Genomic DNA, 22,059 nt, shown 5'->3' on the forward strand with positions numbered 1-22,059 from the left:
CTTTCTTTCTTTCTTTCTTTCTTTCTTTCTTTCTTTCTTTCTTTCTTCTTTTCTTTCTTTTCCTTTCTTCCTTTCTTCCTTTTCTTTTTCGCCTCTGCATACAGATTACTAACATGTTTAGTACCTTTCCTGGATTACATTCTATTTGAATCACAAAACAGTAAACAGAGTCCAATTTCAAATGTAAAAAAACCCCAAACGATATCCCCAAAAAAGTACATCATGTAGGGTAAAAAAAGCCCAAACGACCTATATATATTCTATTCATATCTAGGTTTTAACTGTTCAAATTTTAGTAAGTTCCAGTCATCCTAGTTATTGATATTTCCTGGAGAAGAAAAAAAAAGAGAAACAGATTATACTTCTGTAATATGCTTTCTGTGTTTGTCTGCTTGAGATTCATATCCGTCTCTTGTTGTCAGCTTGAGCAAAATCTTTTCCTTCTGAAGAAACCTGTAGTGATTTTTGCATTACTCTCTTGCCCAGAAGTGGGACTTTCAAAGAAAGAGGTTATATTCTCTGATAATTCTCTTTGTCTTTAAGCATTATTATTTCTGTCTTCTTGTTTGCCTTCTATTTTGTCTAATCACAGTGTTTTATTTATGTGTATACAGTCATTCCACATAATAATAATAATAATAATAATAATAATAATAATAAGGTAAACTGTAGGTGATGTGTGTATTGAAACAGATTGCCTCCTTCCCTTTGTTTTCATATAGTCTTATTCCTTACATAGGGGCTGAATAACAATTCCAATAATTGGAAAAGTTTTTTACCATTAGATGATAGGAGTGACATGTGAAGAAATACTTAAACTGTTGCTGTGAAAGATATAAAGCACAAATAAATATTCTAACCTGCAGGATTCCAACTTCAGGAATAGGTGAAATCAGCAGGTAAAGGATGCTCAGGGTAATGTTGCAGACTAAGCAGTGATATATCCCCTTTTGTGGCCCTTGGAAACAGTGTTTTAGCAACAGAGTGGTAAAATCTGTACAACTAAAATATTTTCTTTTATTATTGTTCCCTCATTTCTCAGGTTCCAAATATTCGTCTCCTTCTAGAGCAGCTATACTAAGGCACTTCAGCAGGTAACTATGTATAAATAGTTGAGTTACCCCTCTGAAGACTACTGACGTATTTAAAATTAGACTCCTGCTGAAGAAACCTGTTGAATTAGGACCTGAGTGATTGCACATGCAAATTGTAATTGATATCAGCAATAATGATAGGAATTTGTCTTGGCAGCCAGCTGGATTGTCTATGTCTGAAAGCTCCTTCTGATTATTATACACATTTTATAAATACAGACAAGGACAGTTACATGTTTTGGACGTGACAACAAAACTTTTAGTAAGAAACATTGACTCCAGAATTGTTGTACCCTAAATTTCTATTTTGAAAAATATGTCCATTAGTATAACTGTCGATTATAAAGGTAAGTTACAAATATTTCCTGGGTTTCAACAAATGACCGTGCATTAGATTAAACTGTAGCATGCATAAAATGAAATATTATTGCCAAAAACCAAAGGGTCTATACTCAAAGGATTTTAAACAGATTTCAAAGACTGAGTTGAAGTAGAAAAGAAACATAGGGGAGCATCTGAGCTGGCAGAGAAAATGCTTGCAATTAAGTAATTTTAGAAGAAAGAACCTGAAAAACTCATCTCAACTCCTATAAAATTACATATTTCATGTTGTTACCTTGCTGAGATGAGGAATATTTGGATGGTGCATAGAGGTAGGAGGTATGGAACAATTTACAAACACATGCTGCCTTCAAATTATAGCACTCTCCTTCTAAGTAATTATTTGCACATTGTCTCTGTCACTATTGATTACACTAAATACATTATTAAAAGGCTATTTTTTGGGAAGGAGAAGAACATGATTCAGTAGATAAGATTTTCATCTTTAGACACAGACAATAATTGTGTGAGCATTTGGAAATAAATATTAATTTGTTGGACTTTTGTTTGAATTTAACTATAGTGTAAAACTCCTACACAGTTAAAGTGATTGGCTAGCAGTTTTTCGCAAAGGCTCTAAGGTAATAATGTAAATAAAAAGTACAGAAATACATGGCATACAGATTAACTGTATATTTCTGAGAGATTAAGAAAAATGAAATTCTATTTACAGAACTAGTGATCTCCAAAGTCCATTTTTAAGCACACAGTTCTATTTTCTGTGAAATTATTTGTGCTTAGTTTAACATCTGACATGAATGCTCAGCCCTTTTCCCTATTACCCCACTAAACTTAACCTAAGTTATTTCATTAATTTCGATAAAACTAAGATTTCACATCTAGGAAATTAGAAACTCTTTATTCAAGATGTCCACCAGGATTGTGGTAACTAGGTGCATTTTAGGTTTAAAAAAACCATAACATTCTTCAGTTGTGTTCATCACACCACTGACTCTTGTTTTCAAGATGAAACAAAGCCAGTTTTGAAGACCATTATTTTGATTGGAGGGATCAATTACCTACAGAGCTTGTAAAGCTCCTGAATCAATGAAAATTTGGTACTAATCTTGTGCATTGCATATAGGTAGTATATCACATCACATTACATTTAGATAGTACATCACATTAAAAATGCATGCACACATTGTTTCCTATAAACAATATTCCTCCAATGTTGAGAAAAGTAATCCACACCTTTAGAAACATTATTTTTTTAAAAGACCAGTGATATGAACTCAAACTTCACTCCTCTAAAAAAGTTTTTTTTTTTTTATTAAGCTTTGTGATACTATAAGTACATACTAGTAAAAATTGGTACTTTGGGTGTTTATACTTTCTGGTGCATTTGGTTTTCTGAATGCTTACATACAAATTCTGTCCCTGTGCATAAACTCCAGTCCCTGTTGACACCTGAATTGAACACCTGAACAAAGGCAACACCTTTGTACCTGTTGCCTTTGAAGAAGGTTCCTGGTTATAGCAGGGAATTTCCATGGATCACTCAACAGGTTTTAGATTGTTAGGCAGATATACCTTAAGATGTAGATACTGCCATGAAATTCAGAGATTCTTGAAATTCCTACATGTGCAGCTTAACTTCTGTGAAAGATATATTTACCATTAATGGAACCTGGTCTTTTGTCCTCGAAAGACTGCACTTTGGGAGAGGTAGAGAATATAAATACACTTCAACCACTGCTTCCTTTGGGCTTCCCACTCATTCAAGTGACGTTGGTTCCAAGTTATTCTTCTATCTACTTCTGAGAGAATAAGTCCTTGAAACTGTCCTCTAAGACTGAACAATTGCAACATAGTAATACTGTAAAAAAGTTGATCAGACAAACTCTAAGGAATATCAGAAAAAGACAAATATTTGGAAGAGAAGTATTTACCAGAAACATACTGTTAGATGCTTTTAAAAACTAAACACTGTACAGTGTGATAGAGCTCATCTGTTTGCTGATTTTAAACTATATACGTTTATATCACATAGAAATTAAAATCCAAATTATTTTTTCAGCTTCTTGGCAATTTATTATTTGAATCAACAATTACTTTAAGGTACGTTTTATATGAAATTTTCACTTTTATTTAGTTCTTTTTCTGTGCTAGCACTAAAGAAAAAGATAAAATAGCTGTTTAACAGTTGTTATGAAAAAACATCATATTTTATATGGAGAAATAAAGATAAAATGATGCACCATGCTTACCATTATAGAAGACTACTTGGAAGGTGGAAAAATTATATTTTCCTATGGTCATCTCAATTCATATTATTTGTTGTTAACTCTCAGTAGCACGAGTATTAGCAAGTTAGAATTTAATGATAAATACATATTTACAGCTGAACATTTGTTAAATGAAACTCCATTTCTTAGTAATTTCCAAATACATATTTAATATTTATTTTTCATCAATATTTGCTAAGTAATTCAATTTTCTTAATTAGTATGGCTCATATTAAACAACAGGAACTGACATGCATACACGTGAAAGAATAAAATAAATCTGTTTTAGAGTTGTTCTCTAATGGTAATTAACAAGTAATTTATTAAATTTCTCCTTCACGTATGTTGTCTCTAGATGAAGAAAATGGATTGCAGTGAACAGCAAGGGAAGTTACCTGATTCTGAGTTGATTAACAATTTAATCACATACATATTGTCTGCACTTGTTTATAAAACAGGTAATGGTCAAAGCAACTAACCTTTAACCCTTATCTGTCCTTGGTTAGAAATACCAGATCTATCCCAAGACCTGGGCATCTCACTGTGACAGAAACAAATAGTGTAGGAGAATGTACTTGATCAAAACTCAAATCTCACCTAAAGACATGTCAACTGCTTCTGAACTGATTAAAGCTGATTTGTAGTATTTCCTCAAGAGATCTCTACACTACCTTATTGTTCTTGACTAAATCTCTGGAGAATGCAACACAGTTTTTCAGTTTAGGTACATATTCATAACTATTCTCCTGGAATAATATTTTGTAGCATTTCAAAATGTCACTAAAATGTGTTAAAGTTTTCATTCTGCACACACAAAGCCTGGTCTTCCTAAAATTTCTTTACAAATGCTTCAAGTTTTCAAGAGTTTCTGTGTAGAATGCACATTTTCTTCCCTATTTTGATTAAAAAATATTAAGACCCTGACTCTTCACAGTTGTTTCTTCATTGCAATTGTCAGGATCTTCAAAAGTCTCTGTACCAAACAAGCACAGCTCAAAAAACCCACATTGTTTTCATCATCATCAACATGACTAGGCTTCACAAATGAAGATTTGGGAAGGGCACTACCCACGTTTGTTACAGGCGTGTTGGTGGCTAAAAAGGCCAATATGAGATAGACATGTCCGGTTGCAAAAGGCACAGCAGAAAGACTCCTTAGGTGGTATATTCTGCAAGGCACAATTCTTTTTGCGTTGTGTTTTCTCCTCGAGAGTGACCCTGCGTGCGTTCTCAAAGGCATCAGCAGCATTATAGATGGTGTGTTTCCAGGCCTCCCGACTGGAGGCCAGAGTAGACCAGTTATGATGATCAATATGGCCAAGGTTGAGATGTTGTTTCAGGGAGTCCTTGTATCTTCTCTTCGGGGCTTCTCTCTTGCGGCAGCCAGTGGCAGGTTCACCATAAACAAGATTGTTTTAATACCTCACTGAAATGACTACTCTGTTCCTGTGACCTACCACCAGGAATGACTATCATAGTGTTTATCTCATAAAAGCTAACTGCTTAAATGTCTTACTTTAATAGAATGAAGGGCTAATTCTGTCCACACTCCATGTAATTCAAAATCACTTTGATAATCTGTTGCAGAAGAGATCCAAAGGCTAAAAAGCAATAAATCTACATTATTACATCTCCATTAATAAGATATTTATTAATGTCCATGTTATTTATATTTAGTCATAATGAGTTTTCCGGTATGCTAGAAGTCAAGAGACAGTGTGTCATAAAAATATAAGATATAAAATTTAAAATATCATGCAGTACAAAAAGTCTGTTTACTCTGATATACTTGAATCTGATGTTAGCCAGTAGCACTAAAGGAAGATTATATGCACATCACAACTGCAGTAGCGTGCTTTGGGGTTTTTTATATTTGCTCTTTCAGTTTAAAGAATTTGGAGTCTAGAGATTTTTTTTTGGACTCATGAATTATAATGTTTAACACCTGTCAATGCACTTGTATTTTCTAAAATTACCTAACAACTTTTGAATGCAAGACTGTTTCTGGTAACCATTACATCCTGCAACAATGTTTTATATTATTTAGTTATACACCGTATTTCATTTAATTTATTTAAATTTGTTACTATTTTTTAAAGTCCTCTCAGCGCATGTTAATTTATTTGACTAATTGACTGTTCTTCTTACCATTAGGATTTTCAGCTAAATCTTCTTAGTAATTCTAAGATCTTTTTCTGGGAAAGTAATAGATAATTTCAAGGGCACTATTTTATACAAATTTTTTAGGGTTGTTTTTTTCACTTTTGAATTACTTTGCAGCTATTAATATTGAATTTTATTTACCAGCTTACTGCCTGTCATGAAATGCTCCTGCAGCTTTTCACAGTCTGTTTTCTTTTTCACTATCCTATATTACCTTGTATACATGTCAAAGTCATTAATTTTGCCTTTTTCTAGATAACTTACGAATATGTTGAATGTCAGTTCTGTTAGTAGATCCTGTATTTTCATCAGTTCTTGAAATTTCTTATAATGCACTTCCAGGCCTTATGGTAGACAAGAATGGTGTTTGTTAAGCATTTCATTTGGAACATCAATTTATCTGCAGCAACAACAACAAAAAAATTGTCCAGGAAATATATATATCGTGCTTTTAGTTAAAGTGTTGGCAGTACATGCCTTACTTACATATTGAAAGTGTAATTCAGTGTCTAAAATATCTCTTTTGTAAGTTCCAAAAATAATCCCATAAAGTTATCAAATACCTTAACTTAAAAGATATGCTATGGTATATATGTGTCAATAAATTACAAAAATGATTTCCTAATACCTAACTGCAGAATACTTTTATAGTTAGTGGAACATGATAAGCTGCTCTTTTTATTGACCATCTATCCTTTCCTAGACATCTATCTTAAAATAAAGTGAATCTCCTGCTTGATTGGCTAGTTCTCATTAGTTATATTGAGAATACATGTTCTTCAGCTTGGAAAAGCGTGTAACTTGCAGATGGCTGAAGACAGAATTCTGTCATTTTTATTTCAGTTAAAATTAATGCTAAAGGCTTCTTACTCAATGAATTGTTTACCGGTGTTGCGAAGAATATATACCCACAAGCCAGGGAATAAGAACTCTTTTGACCTACAAGGTATAAAAAAACTTGTGGGTATGAAACAAGCAAAGTAAGGTTTTGTACAAGCCCAAATGGATGGAACGAGTCAAGATGAAGAGAATTGTGACACTGGGAAAGAAAGGGAGCAAACTTGTCTTCCTTTTTTTGTGATGCATAGCAATCTGCACATAAATCAAGTGGTAGGACTCCCAGGTAAGTGTGCTTTGATGTTGAAGTGTACAAATTTCTTATGGTAACTTTGTATCATTAACTTCCACTAATAGGTGATTTAGAGAATCAGTTGCAACTCCCACGGATGTGAAATATATGGGAAATACAGAAAAAGAAAATTACTTTCAAGATGTGTAACACAAGGAATATGAAATACAAAAGTTAAATTAACTGTAGAAAAGGTGATTGTACGTAGACAATATTTGCACTGTCTCAATTTTTGCATACCTGTAGAATAATGATGTTACATTTACATGGAATAGGAAGCGAAAAAGTTACTATCTACAAATCTCTCCTGCTTTTCATACTTATGTTAATCTTTGTGACACATAAGGTCTTAGAACTACAAACACTTTGCGATTTGATATTCATGTAGAAAAGCAAATGTTTGATATCCTGACCATATGTCACTTCAACATTCATGACTGTAGATGGAATTTTTTAAAAATAAACTACACTGAAAATGTTCTCTGGTGCTATTAATTATTACTTATTTATCTAATTCTGATTATGATCTGTGGAAATTTGTGAGAAATTGACACTTGTGATGTCTTTCCTCCAATCAAGAAGAACTAATTTGTCTTCTTTTTTGAAAAGGATCGAGAATGGAATAAATAATTTAGCCACAGTGCCATATAACCTGGAGGACAGTTAGTGGAAATATTGATCTGAGGAGTATGACTTCTGCATACATATTTTCTTCTCTTGGTCTCCTATATGGAGATAAGGGTTATTTTGTCTGCATGTATGTCCATACAGTGACACGTGCAGCATTAGGTTATGTGGTTAAAGGCTTGTCTCTACTCACACTGAGTCCCTTCTCTGAACTGCCAGAGCTGCCCCAGGGCCCGTCAGCACCAGGGGCCAGGGGACATCCTGCACCAGAATTTAGCTTTCTGTGGCACCTCACAATGTAAGGAAAGACACTGTCCACTGATCTGTATGTAACCTGGTATGTAATCTGCCATGGGAAGAGTATTCTGGAACTAGAGTATGGATAGATATTGTCTATTCTGCATACACATTTATATGTGGAGAATCTAGCAACTAAACTACTAGTTGGGTCCATGGTTCACAGGGCCCCTTGTATCTGGGTAGCAAATATATACAAATTGCGGACTGAAATTATGCAACTTGAAGCACACCATTAACACTGCACAAGGTTTTCCAGATGTCCAGGTATCAAAATGATTTGTACATAGTCCGTGGACTTTACAAGCCAAATGTTATTAGTCGGCTGCAAAGAAGATAGAGATGAAGACACCATGATCACATCCTCCAGAAATATTTGTTCTTCCTTGTGAGAATGTAAGTCCATCCTGTCTATGACAGATGTAAATTGCAGTTATAACTGACTAAATTTATAGTTTCCTGAAGCAAATGTCTCATTAATTCATGTTTTTAACACAGATGGAAGATGCACACTTATTAGATGGAACAAAGATTCTTGCCTAGTAACAGCAAGATTCTGTATTTGGCATATATCAATGTTTTTTTCTGTTTCAGTTATTTATATTCATATATTACAGAAAGTAAAAATAGTGATCGTGAGCATAAGATGAAGAGAACAGGGAAGAGAAAACAAATACCAGCATGATCCCAAAATGTGAAATGGAAAACATCATGTTAACAGCAGACAAACAGAAGCCAAAGAGTAGATATTGGAATAGATGTGGCAATAAATGTCAGCAAGAGATGGTAGGTGTGTTGTCATTTCTTCTAGACTAGAAAAACATGCCAAATATTGCCCATATGCTATGATTAGGAATAATCAGAATGAAAAGTACTCATATTAAATGCTAGCATTAGGAACTAAAAAAAGAGGAGTGGGCTTTGACTTCTAAAGTCATTATGGAGAAAACACAGTGCTGTTTAGCAAGGAGATTCAACCCACCTGAGATCCAAGCCATCCTTCATAGATGTCTGTCAATGTGCATTAACAATACAAGCATTCTAATATGATTATGTTCTGATCTGGAAGACTCATTTGATGCCCTATTTACATGAGATGCATCCTCAACTCTTCACTCGATTCTTCTCTAGAGGGAGCTGATGACAAAGTTCTTACTGTCTTTTCTGATGACAGGGTTATTACTGTTTTCATCCTAGGATCTTCAAATATATCCTACTCATTTTCTGCAGTCTGTACTTGTAGTGCTGTAATTGAGATGTCATCTTTGAAATATATGAAATCTCACTTGCTCTGTGGAACACAGAGTACACACCCAGTCTTGTCCTTTGCTACTTCATAATTTTAGTTGAAAGTGCTAAATGGAATAAGATGTTTTGGATTATTTGATTATTCTGCACTAATTGCAAAGAACACAGTAAGATTAAATGTTGTATAAAACGCCCTCATTTTAGACAATAAATGATTAAAAATGATCTATCACAATAAAGTGGAAAAAATCATCGTTTGGGAAAAGATAAAACAAATTCAAACTAACTTATTTTTAAAATAAATCAGTGGGGAAGAAAATAATTGTTACATTCTTCTGAGTGTCAGACCCACTGAATATATTGCTCGTATGAAAAAGAACTATTTATGAATATTGCCTGGGAGCAGATTTCGAAGTGTCACATGCCAATTAACACAGTACATGTGAACAGAAGCATAATGAATTTCAGAAAATAATATTCCCACATGCAGAAAATGTCAACAAGAACATAATCGGCAGCTATAGCATATGGTATATTGAGCTCAAAAACTTGTTTATACCATCTTGAATCTCCCACTAATAAGATTTCTCTTCATTAACAAAATATAAAGGAATATAACTGCAGTGCCATTCAGAAGTGTCACTTCCTTTTTGAGATTCAGGCATGAAAATTGATTGATGTGCTTTCTAATGTCAAGCTTGATATTATATAATCCAATGAGGGCTTGTATAGCATTAATATCATCAAGTTTGATTCACATTTACTGAAGTTGCATAAAAGTGTTTGCTAGCTAATATAGATGTTGACCAAGGCATTTGTGTGTGTCTGTGCATGTGAGTTCATATTTCTGAACTTTTAGTATGTGAAATCACACTAACCAGTATTTTCAAAAACAAATATGCAAGTCTGATTTCATAATGTGTGGACTGTGCTCTGATCATAGTTTGTTCACACTAAATATGAATGACCAAAAAAGTTTTTCTCCAGTGTTCTAGGCAGGATGTTTCAGCTAGTAAAACAGGTTCTTCTGCCAAACTTATTTTCTTTACATCTGGCTGGCAAGGGGATATACATCTTGAGAGAATTAAATATCAGTGTTACACTGGATGATCTCTCTTTGGCCTTTCTGATGCTTTCAGAATGTTTCATGTCCAGGACAGATGATCATATCAAGACTGTCTTAAAAACCCCAAACCCACAGACAAAGAAAATCAGTGGGCATTAGATGGACATGAGATCAGAACCCTAAGGTAGACTGTGGATAATTTCTTCTGCATTTCTGAGTCTTTACTTTCATAAATTCTTAGGACACATAGCTTAAATTCAAGTAATTTCATTAATTATAATAATTTTTAGCTTTTACCTTGCTGAAATTAAAAAAGCTTTAATCAAAATCCTGGAATATTTCCCTCTAATTTTCTCAGGAAGTTTCATCAATCCATTCTCTCTCATCTTCTGTTCTTCCTCTTTCAACTATTAATAGTATAAGTGACATGCAGCTATTGGTTCTTATTAAACATGCAAGCATCCTGTAGGTGACTTGGTTTCTCTCTTAAGTTTCCTCTTCTTAATACTATCAGTCAAGTTGTATTTGCATATAATCCAAGAAATACTGTCTGTGAAAGTGGATCCAGGATAGGTTCAGATGCACCTTATAAGGATTTAAACACTGCTACCTCTGGTACCCTGCCTCTCAAATTTGATATGAAAAGGTAGACCCTGCCAGAAGATAATGTAGACTCATTCATTTACCTCTAATGCTTAGCCATGGTGGTTTTTTTTTGAGTTGGAAAGGGATGTCCAGAAGGCAATCAGATCTTGGAGGTTCTCAAATCACACATGAAAAGAAAAAAACCCCAACCACTTAGTAATTAAGGATTTATTACTAGAGTTTGAATGCAGGGGTAGCAATAAAATGTTTATACATAAACAACCAGTTCTGGATGATAAATTATTAACATCTGTTAGAGTTGCTCTCCAAGGGTTTTCAACCATTCAGTTTTCTATGGTTCTCTCAAAGTGTCATCACTTATTTTTTTTTCTCATTTGTTTACCAAATAAATACTTTCTACAGATTTCATAATTATATTCAAAATTATTATTTGTCTTAACTGTCTTCATTTTTTCTATTTTTTTTTTCAAACTTTCAAGCACTACCAGTATGATTTCTGTAGTTGTCCTGGAGACTAAGTCACTTTTTTATTGTTCTTGCTTGATCGTATAATTTTTTTGTCCTTTAAGTGCTTATACGATAGTTGGGTTCAGGTCTCTGTTCCTACTTAGTGTCCTCCCTTGATAATATTCTGTAATGCATATTGCATGAACAGAACCACCCAGAATTTCTGAGTGACTATGCTCCCTTGGACTCTTCTGAGGACTTCGGTGGTCATCATGAAGGTGGACTCCCACTGCTGTGCTTAGCAGTATACAATAGATCAGATTACTGTTGCATAAATGATAACACCAAAATCCACTATATCCTTATTATACAATAATATAGTCATATGCTTACAGGCAGATGAGTCCCAGCTCTTCCACCTAGGAAGAAATTTTTATGTAAGATAATGAGAAAACCTATGTGAAAATAAAGCCTCAGAGCAACCTGTCATTTACGACACTCTCATGGGAGACCTGAGTTTGTTTCTCCCTAAAGAAAAATGGATCTGAGCCCCGAAATTTCATATCAGGTGAATTTTTTAAGTACTGACTAAATAGGAAAGGTATTTTGGAAAAAAGTCTGGATCTTTTCCAAAAGATCCGATTTTACAATAAATAAAAAATTTTAAAAGACAATTATATTTCCATAAAGATTATGATCCCTTGACTTGAAGAAAGTTCTTCCTTGAGTCCAAAGAGGAAAGTATCTTAGCCCTAGAAAACGGTAGGTGTTAAAATAATCCATGACTCAGCATATGCAAGGGATTAACATAAAGAGCCTTCCACTAACCCTTGTGAAGACTATTCTGAAATTCTTGATTTTCTCCAGGTTGCTGATTTAAGGCTAATATAGTACAGTTGTACTTTAGCCCTGCAAGTCTATAATGACACAATGAAACTATTTCTGACTTTTCAAATTGAGACAAACAATGCAGAACTAAATAACATATTCTAACTATTTTTAAAGCTTATGATTCTTGTTGATCATTGGCAAACATGTCCCCAAAAAATTTTATTGATTCTACTTTAGGATGTTACCTTTAAATGGATTAATAGTATATGCTTATTGTCCTGTTTGTCAAGCTGATTTTTCTTGAAAACATTTCACATTTTTATTACTCTCATTTACTATTTGATAGGAAATATTTTTTGCCATGGTTGCCTGTGAGATCTTTCTTCTTAGGGAGGTAGTTTTCTTATACAAATGCCATATAGTTCTCTAGAGAATAGTACATGTTGACAAGACAGTTGTTTGCACTGTAAATATTTTACTCTCAGCTAAATTACTGCTTCAATTTGTTTGCAAAATTTAAACAAAACACAAGAGCAAAATACATGATGCCAAAACAGACATGAAGAAAAAGGGTGTTGATAGGGGGGATGTTAATAGCTTTGCCCTCTCATAAATGCTTTAAGTCTCTGTGTTTCAGAACACAACTGAGATTCATATTAAAATCAAAAATAAAATATTACTAGAATTGGAGCATAACTCTCATGGTTGACATCTTCTCTCTTGTTCTCATCATCTTACACTGGCAACATCCAATTCCCGTTGCTCCTAGAGGTTCATCCCTAGTCTTTACTGGAGACTGAAAGCATATATACTAAGCCTCCAAGTTTGAAAGAGACTTTGCTTATTTTCTGCGCTATGAAGATTTATGAGTTTCCATGATGTGATAGAATTAGCTAACATTTATTAACATAATACCAAGTTCTCATGAGTGTAACATTAAATATACTTCAGTACTATACTTTACACTTGAGTCTATGTCCAGATTTGGCTTAAAAGGTAAAGAATTATGTAGCAAGTATCCATGTTTCACAAAAATGTGTCATTTGCAGACAGAAAAAAAAAAAGAAAGGAAGAAGAAAAAAGTGACCTAAAAACTTTAATTCTAACTATATGAACACATTATAATGAGATGGCCAATGTATTTCAAATTTAAATGTGTTTTTGAGAGGGTTGTCTTTCATTTTTGAGAAATGAAAGTAAATTCAGTGCATTTTTCATCAATATGTTCTGAACATGGTTTAATTGGGAAACAGACTTATCTAGCTGATCAGCTGCACTAGATATCTGAATGCTTTTAGTGAATGTTTGAATACGTGTCTGCTTTTTTACAGTAAATTTCCCTCCTACTTAAGGCTTAAAGTAAGAAGTAAAATTCCCCTGTTTTTTAAATTACAATTACCAGTGTCCCTTTTTAGTATAGTGACCAGTAATACTCAATTATTTTTCTTAGTCCCTCTCTTACTTTTTTCTTGTACTTTGATGTTTAGTATATACATAAGGTGACATGGTTGGATCTGTTAAAGAAAATTGAAATTTCTCATTTTGCAGGATATTGTTACAATTTGCTATTGAGAAAAGAAGTAAAGAAAAAGTTGCATCACAGATCCATTATCACAGAAATTACTTTCTGCTGTTACAGATAATATTTAGACCCGTGTTCAAGGAAAGGAAAAGCAATGTAACACATGTTACAAAGGCAAAGTAATGTAATACATTTTACCAAAACTTAGCCATCACTTGATGGGCATAGTCATTATGATATAGAAGGTGCAATTTAACCAGTATCAATGGACCAGTTCTTTATATCCCCTAAGGAATAATTTCTGTACACATATTATTCAATTATTTGTCTCTTACTATTGTCCATTTCTCTAAGGAGAAATTAATTGAGCCCAGCCATGTAAAACATTGCTATCTGCAATCTCTTGAAAAAAAATAATCTAGGGAATAAGCAAAAATATGAAGACAGCCTAAATCTGAGCAATACGAAAAAAACCTTTTCAAAAACAATTTGCGTGCAGTACAGACTAGACAAATTCATCATTAGGGGTATAAATAGGGTCAAGAATGATCTTATTCTAATATTAGGCCAAATTATTGAATAATTTTGTTCTCAAGCAAAAAAACAAAACACCACAAAACAACAAAAACCCAAAAAACTTGGATACAATTTGTTGATATGCTTTACAAATACATGTAATCTATGTAAGTCATTGAAGTGACTCTGAAAGGATCATTTGTTTTGATAGCAATTGGCTTAAATGATATTACCTGGCTACAGAATTTGCAAACATGCGTGCATGGGCACTGCATTTGAAAAAATGGCTCCATCAGTGATATTGATACCTGCAAGAAGACTACATTAGAGTAAAAGAAAAACAGGTTACAACTTCTGAGCAATTTGTAGATTAATAGCATTCTTTTCGCAGAGCTGTTGTTTTAAGACAACCTTAGAAAGAACAAAATCTAAAGGGGATGTCTAAAGGGGAATTAAGAACACCAGGTATGGTATGAAGATCATAAGTCAAAAGACTAAGCAAATGTAGATAAAATGGACCAAAATCCCACTCCTAAAGTAAAAGTATTAGTGAAGGTTCCTGTAACTGATGACAAAAGCAACCTGCTGTGAGTAACTTTCTCACTAGTTCTAAATGTCCACACATCAGAATCTTCACACAACTGGATAAGATTTCAAAAACTAGTGGAAAACAGAGTTGTGAGATATTAGCAGTTAAAATGGGGGTCAAGTGGAAAAGTAAAATCACGAAAATAATGCACATCACTGCACATAGACCAGTGCAGCCAATGCAATCTTCCCAAAGATCAGAAGTAGTGAGTTGAGAGAAAAGTAGAAAATTACACATACTTTGATATGTCCCCATGACTTTAAAAATGTTAGCTTTAAAATGAAATCCAGATATTCTGATTCAGATGGCTCCAGGAACATACTCTTTTAAACATCACTGCCATGGATATTAATCACATATGACTGATCATCCTCATTTTATATTTTTCTTTGAACTTTCAAAAAGTGCATTTTATGTATTTCATTGAAATGGTTTTTTTTAAAAAAACATATATGCAAGGTTGTTTTTGTTTACTTTTGGCAAATTAAAGTAAGACAAGTATGTATTCTTGATAATTAAGGAAATATAGAAATTTGAAAGAAATATTAACCTTATAATGTCCTTTCACAGGCCCTATATTAATAATTAAAACATACACCAGAAGAATTGTGTAGAAAAAACTTTTGATCACCTGATTGTTATCATTATCAGTCATTAAGAGAGTAATATTTGATAGCGATAACAACCAGTACAGAATGACCACAGATTATTTTTAGATTGACTTTTAAATACAAATTTTTTGTTATGTAAAATAAAGAGGACATCTACATCTGTGATCTCTTACAGTGGATATGAAGTTTTACTGTATTTTAATAATACAGGTAAGTGGAATGTGGGAAGATATGATGAGGGAAATATACTGTATGTCTCTCTCATTCTTATACACTTTACCTAAATTTATTTCTGAGCATGATCAGAAATAGCATACAAGGCTAAAGTGACCTTTAGTTGTATCCCTTAACAGTGTTCTTATTTTCCTATATTTATTCCATAATATATTTTTCAACATAATAAAAATGTGGAAGCAATCACTTAGGTTCAAATTTGTAGTTACCTTTGAGCTTCTTTCACACGTATTTCTGTGAATCTCCATAGAAATAAAACTTTCTGATTATCTTAAAAAAATGACTATGTACTGTTTCCCTATTGGTTTTTGATAGATTCATGGCTATCAGTTAACTTTGTTTCCATTCTACTATTTGTATACATGCCTGTGTATGTGCATCTATTTATGTAAATGTCTACCTAAAAAAACACAAGCCAACCCTCTTCTATTTCTTAATTTAAAACATTGAAAATTTTTTAACATCTTCATAAGATTTGATTTTTTTATATGAACTTCATGAATATATGTAAGTAACGTTCCAAAAATTTGTCAAAACTTACAGGACAAAAATAATCTGACTTTTTTCATCACTAAGGTTTTGTTCACCTAGTATGTGTTAAAAGATTTACTACTGTGCAATATTTACATCTGCACCAACTGTATAAAAATAAATAAAACTGTAAATTTAGTACAAATATAAGGATAACTATCCTAAAAATTAAGATAAAGATTTGTTAATATCTGGAGTAATTGGTCAGTATCAAATAAAAAAATGGGTATAATGGTATTAGAAAAAGATTATAATGTGATCTTCTAAAGTTTTGAATAACATGGAATAGGGTCATTTGCAAAATTTGTAGTTGTCCCCACTTTTTGCTATTCTTTTTTTTTTTTTTTTTGTGAATCAGTGAATTCACCCAAAATATTTAGTTAATTGCTGAAGAACTCTGAGCACTGTCATAATAAAGTTAAGACAGCTTTGATGATGACCTGGATGAGAAATCATTCCATACAAAGCCCCCCATTGATTAACATACACATTTTGTATTTCAAATACTTTCTCTGATGTTAAATTTTGTATTGCAAAAGATTAGCATGGCTGGGATGTTTGACATATAAAAGCATCAGCACTTATTAGTGATAAAGACCTTTCTCTCTCCTCTCCTGATGGATTGTATGTTCTTTCATTAAGTGTAAGGAAAGGATGACAGGGATGAGCAATATTCTAGATTTTTCTGTTAAAATGTTGCTTGCATTTGAGGGGTTTTTTTTATATTTTTCTAAAAGAACACGTGTCTTTGGTAATTGATTCTGTTGGGAAACGTATGATAAAAAAGCATCTCTACTCCCACAGCTTAGGGGACTGACAAATTATAACTCCATCACTTCTTTTCTAGATTTGCTAGACAGAAGTGCTAGCAAGAAAATGCTAAATAGCTTAAACCTTTTACATTGATGTTTAGGGAAAGGAAGCTTGTAAATGTCATCACTGACCATACCAATATACCTGAAATGGACATTTTGTGATTTCAAGATTTTAAGAACTCACAACAATCAAGTAACTTAATGTGATGAACCTGAAATGGAATTACAACTCTGTATTGGACAAAGCAGTTATAATTGTGATTTTATAAAATTTACAACCTTATTATTTTCTTATTTATTACTCTTACTATCCTATATTATCCTTGTTTGTCCTGGGAAAAAGTTACGAGTGCAATTTTGGAGAGAGAGACCTATCTTAACTACATTTCTCTCTCGATGAAGCATCTCAGCCAACTTCATTAAGATAAAACCGGCACATTCTGAATTGCAAAATTGTACATAACTAAAAATATCTAATTCTTTATGCCATTTTGGCAGTTATTCCACACTCTTGTACAAAGTAGGCCATCTACAATTTTTTTAGTGTAATGGATATTCTGTTGTACAATAGCATGGTTTACCTCACCATTTACTCTAATTGAGAGTGGTTTAATTTGAATTAAATTTACATTTATGGTTGAAGAATCATGATAACAGAAAAGTCAAGGTGAACACAGTCGTCTTTTTTGTTTACTTGATTAAAGTGCACCCTTATGTACTTCCAACTAGAGAATAGAAATACTATATATAACACCTACTAAAAGCAATTTTAATAAAGCAGAAGCCATTGAAATGGATTTCCATTGAAGGAAGGAGACCTAAAAGAATATTTTTTCACAGTGAGATATTTCTCTGACAGAATGCCACCGGTTCAAGTGGAGATGATTATAAAGAATAAATAATAAGCATTGGTCCATATATTAACAGATAGAAATAAAGAACTGAGACTGCTGCTTATACAATTCCATCTGCCTTTAAGGATAACATCATTATCTGTATCATTAAATGCCTGTATTAATTAGACAAATATTATTCTGATTGTCAATCTTCTACCTCTGCAGTCACTTCTTTCTTTTTGCTCCCTCTTGCTGCTATCAGACCATATGCTATATCTACATTTTTTACCCCCCATTGCTTTTAAGGAAAACTAAGAATAAATTGACCACTACAGATTCCCTCTGAGGAAGCTTCAGGTTCCCTCTGATACAGGATGAGGAGATGACACATTAGACTACCAAGCTGAGGTCTGGAAGCAAAGCTTTGTGACTATGCCACAGAAAGAAGCAGGACATTTGAGAATTCCATCCTGTTTTAAAGGTCTTGAATTGACTTATTCAAGAAGCTGTATGTCTCTGTCCTTTTTGGTTGATTTCTCTTGTTCTAAAATTTTCTTCCTTTAAGTTTCTCCAGGCCTTAATTCTCCAGTATAATTTGACTTCTATGCTTTGCAGTTCTACCTTTTCCTGTCCTTTTTATCAATATTTTAATTGTATTTTTCAGCATTTATTCCTGCTTGATCCTTTACTGATGTTTTTACAAGTTTCCTCCGCCTTTTCCTCGCACCCTATTTCCAGTTTCCTTTTGGCTCTGTGGTATCACATTTCACTACCTTTTCTGATGTTTCCACTTATAAGCTTTTTGTTTCATCTCTTTCTCTTTTGAAAACTTCATTACAGCAGGTACCATGAAGTGTTGAATGTTTCCCATGCAACCTAATGGAAACTAAACACTATGTGCAGCGAGCATTTATTAATGGATTTTTTTTTCTGTCCTTATTACCGACAGAGTCCAGTTTGTGAAAGTCTTTTCATCACATTTAAAGTTCTAAAATACTAGCTTTTAAAAATTAGTTTCCCAAGGTATCTCCACCAGGAGAAAGGGAGAAAGTCCTCTAGGATCATGAAGAAGTGATTTGTCAGATACCCTTTAGTAAAATAATTTAATTGCATATACATGCTTACAGGAGGTCTCTCAGTGGAGAGACTGATGAGCTGTGAGAGCCTCAATACAAGAGACCATAGCTGAAGGTCATGCCACCTGGAAAACTATTGCTTGTGTAAGGAAACTGAAATATTTTGTGAACTAAACAGCTAGTTCAAAAGGAATTTTTTTTTCATATTCACTTTATAAGTGTATTTATCTCACTAGAGGGGTAAATTTGGTATATACACCAATAAAGTTGTACATGGAAACGAAATCTGTTTAACTTTTTCTTTTGGCTTTAGAGGTATTCAATGCAATCTTCGTGAGGGACTGATATAAGGATTAGACTTCTAAAATAAGATAACTTGTTGCCCTGTAACATGGTAGGGAGTACACAGCACAATAAATTATGCTAATTAGGAAGAAAAGAACCCTAAACTTTTTAACTCCCCTTAGCCATGCCTGGCTTCAGACCTGCAAGTTCCCTACTTGCAGAAAAATCTACTGTGTTGAAACATCAAAGTTATAATCACAAAGGTTATTTGTCAATGGTCCTTCTCTTGCCCTTAAAATCAAGAATTCTGTCAAGTAAGTACTTCTTTATCAAATCACTGGAAGGTGACTATAATATGTACAATGTTTTATTTATTTATTTATTTTTAACATGCTGATTAATTTTCTATGAGGGCATGCATGCAGATTCTCTGATAAGTGGTCGTGGTAAGCATAATATAAGATTCAGCTTCCGGAAGACCTATTGTAGATTTTTTATGAAAGTGCTTTAAATTCTAACAATTCGATAGGGATACTCATTTTTAAATGAGCACTGATTTGCAGGTGTTCAGCAGTAGGCATTGTCAGTCTAGAAAAGACAGAAATAGTTAGTCTTTCATTGTTGAAAACAGAAGACTTCCACAAAAAGAAAGATGAAGGAGGAGCATATCAGCTCTTTGAAAGAAAGGTCTCTGCAAAATACCTCTTTCAGGACTCCTTTACAGTTGCCTCTTTGATATGGGACTCCAGGATGCCAACAGATCTTCAGTTTACTCTTTTCAATTTGCTAATCATGATAGATATTACTAACAGCAGCTCATAAAGATGTAACACATAAGTAGCAATTTAAACTGAAATATATTAAAAAAAAAAAAAAGGAAAAGAAATCCATAAAAGCCACAAACAAACCAACAAACAAAAAAGCCTGACATTTACAAAAATTGATTTAAAATCTCAGAAAACTGTCCTATCATTTGTGCTCATCAAACCATGCTCCCCCATAATATGTGCTTCTGTCTCTGCTGAGAAACAAGTTATAGATGTTGTTTCTAACTTAGATTCTTGGTTATCTGTCAATCTGATGCTAACTTCTTTCCTTTGTCCTTTTTGATTGAGCTTTCTCTCCATCTGTAACTATTATGTAAATTGATGATATAAAGATTAAAAATATCTTGTGGTCCAGTATCCCTGAAATGACAATTGTATTTGTCCTGTACTTGACAATTACACTTCTTATAAAAATACTAATATTATTTTTAGCAGCAGTTGCTACTTTGGGAATATTATTAAAACAACATGGTGAAAATGAGCGGCTAGGAGGATTTAAAGGAATATATGACTAGGGCTTTGTGGGTTCATTTCGGAACAAGGTACTAGGGAGTTATTGAGATCATTTACACTGAGACTATAAAAAATGCAGCATAAGGAAAGTGCAGATCTAATGCAAAGCCTATTGTAACTTGGAAATCATAGCAACTATACAAAACCTTCAGACTTCTTTTGTAAAGAGATGGTAAATATACTAAATAGTAATGTTTACTTAAAATATGTATTTTTGAATGTTTGTAAATTCTCTACTATTAATATTAATCCTTCACTTTGTGCTGTGGTATGCATTCTAAGCTTTAATTTGTCTTCCATCTTCCTACTCCCTCCTGCTTGTCAGGCTCTACTTTCATTTCCCCTCTCTCTCTGTTATTCTTCTGGCCTCCTTTTGTGTCTTTTCTCTCTTGGTTTTATTTTTCTTTCTGTTTTATTTTTCTCTTACTGTTGAGTCGTTTTATGTAGTGAGTCAATAAGCTATGACAATCCCAGTTTGGAGGCAAGGAACTGGAATACTTTATTGGGTTCACATCTTCATATTTAAAGGGTTCAAGGTTAACATATTCAACGAGGGGCTTGCATATTCATTCTATTACAACTGGGGACTTTCCAGAGATGAGGTAAGGGAAAAACCAGGTTTGACAAATCTTGATGTCTTAGGAATTACCTCATCGGAAAACCCACTTTAACTTGGGGGATTTTACAGGGGGGACAGATAACACAAAATGAGAGATAAAACACAATGGGTCTTCTGCATAGGTTGATCAAATCAGGGTATAGTCTCTCTGACTTGGGCAGGGCATGTGATAACATCATGCAAGGAGTCTTTTCCATTGTGCTGGAGGAGGCAGGAAGAATTCACAGTGAGGAAGTTACTAAAAAAGGTTTTTCCCCAGCTTTCCTAGCTCATGGTATTTTGCAGAGACTGCTCAAATTCTTCTCTGCAGAATTCATATTTTTTTAATCCAACAGTTTTAAAGTGTCAAAACATAATGAAAATCATCCTCTGAACTACAGAATACAAAGAATTTTTTCCCTACACCTATTTTTAATTCCCAAACTCACTTTTATAAGAACAGGATGTTTGTTTCTAACAATTAACCTGCTAGACAGAAGATGTTATGTTGTTGTAGAAAGAAATTAGGTTAGTCTGACATGATTTGCTTTTGGTAAATCCATGTTGGTTTTTTTCAAGGACCTTCTTCATCTGTTTTGTATGCTGCTTCAAGAGTTTAAAATGGGAAAACTTTACATCTCAGGTATGTGTGTGACTAGGCAGAGATTTAGGGTTTTTTTAATGTTGTTCAGTTTAAACACACATAATTTTTCCTAAATTTTATCATAGTCACCTCTGTGCTATTTCAGATTGTGTGTTTTATATCTAATCCTCTTGTCTGGGTATTCTGTTCAGTTGTGTCTAGTTAGTGGGTAGCTCTTTTTGTAATCAAGTACTGTCTCTGTAAATCTATAAGCTGCATTTCCCATTTTCCCCTCAGTAGTAAATTTGGATGCACAGGCACAGTTGTAGTTTGCTCCAGTATTCTGTCTGCTCTGAACAATCAAGCTACAGAATATTTTACCAATCCCTATCAACCTCACTAATAT

At 33.4% G+C, this 22,059-nt stretch overlaps 1 long non-coding RNA gene across 1 annotated transcript in view; it reads left to right on the forward strand.

The window, feature by feature from the left end:
- The window catches only part of LOC113947935, a 6,534-nt gene extending 2,176 nt beyond the window's left edge, over nucleotides 1–4,358 (forward strand). The window contains exons 2-3 of the long non-coding RNA XR_003527930.1: nucleotides 1,043–1,094; nucleotides 4,059–4,358. This is a non-coding gene — a long non-coding RNA (uncharacterized LOC113947935). The remainder of the gene's footprint in view (nucleotides 1–1,042; nucleotides 1,095–4,058) is intronic.
- Nucleotides 4,359–22,059: the final 17,701 nt, after the last annotated feature.

The sequence above is a fragment of the Corapipo altera genome, unplaced genomic scaffold (assembly GCF_003945725.1).
Source record: "Corapipo altera isolate COAL_440 unplaced genomic scaffold, ASM394572v1 2, whole genome shotgun sequence".
Lineage (NCBI taxonomy): Eukaryota > Metazoa > Chordata > Aves > Passeriformes > Pipridae > Corapipo > Corapipo altera.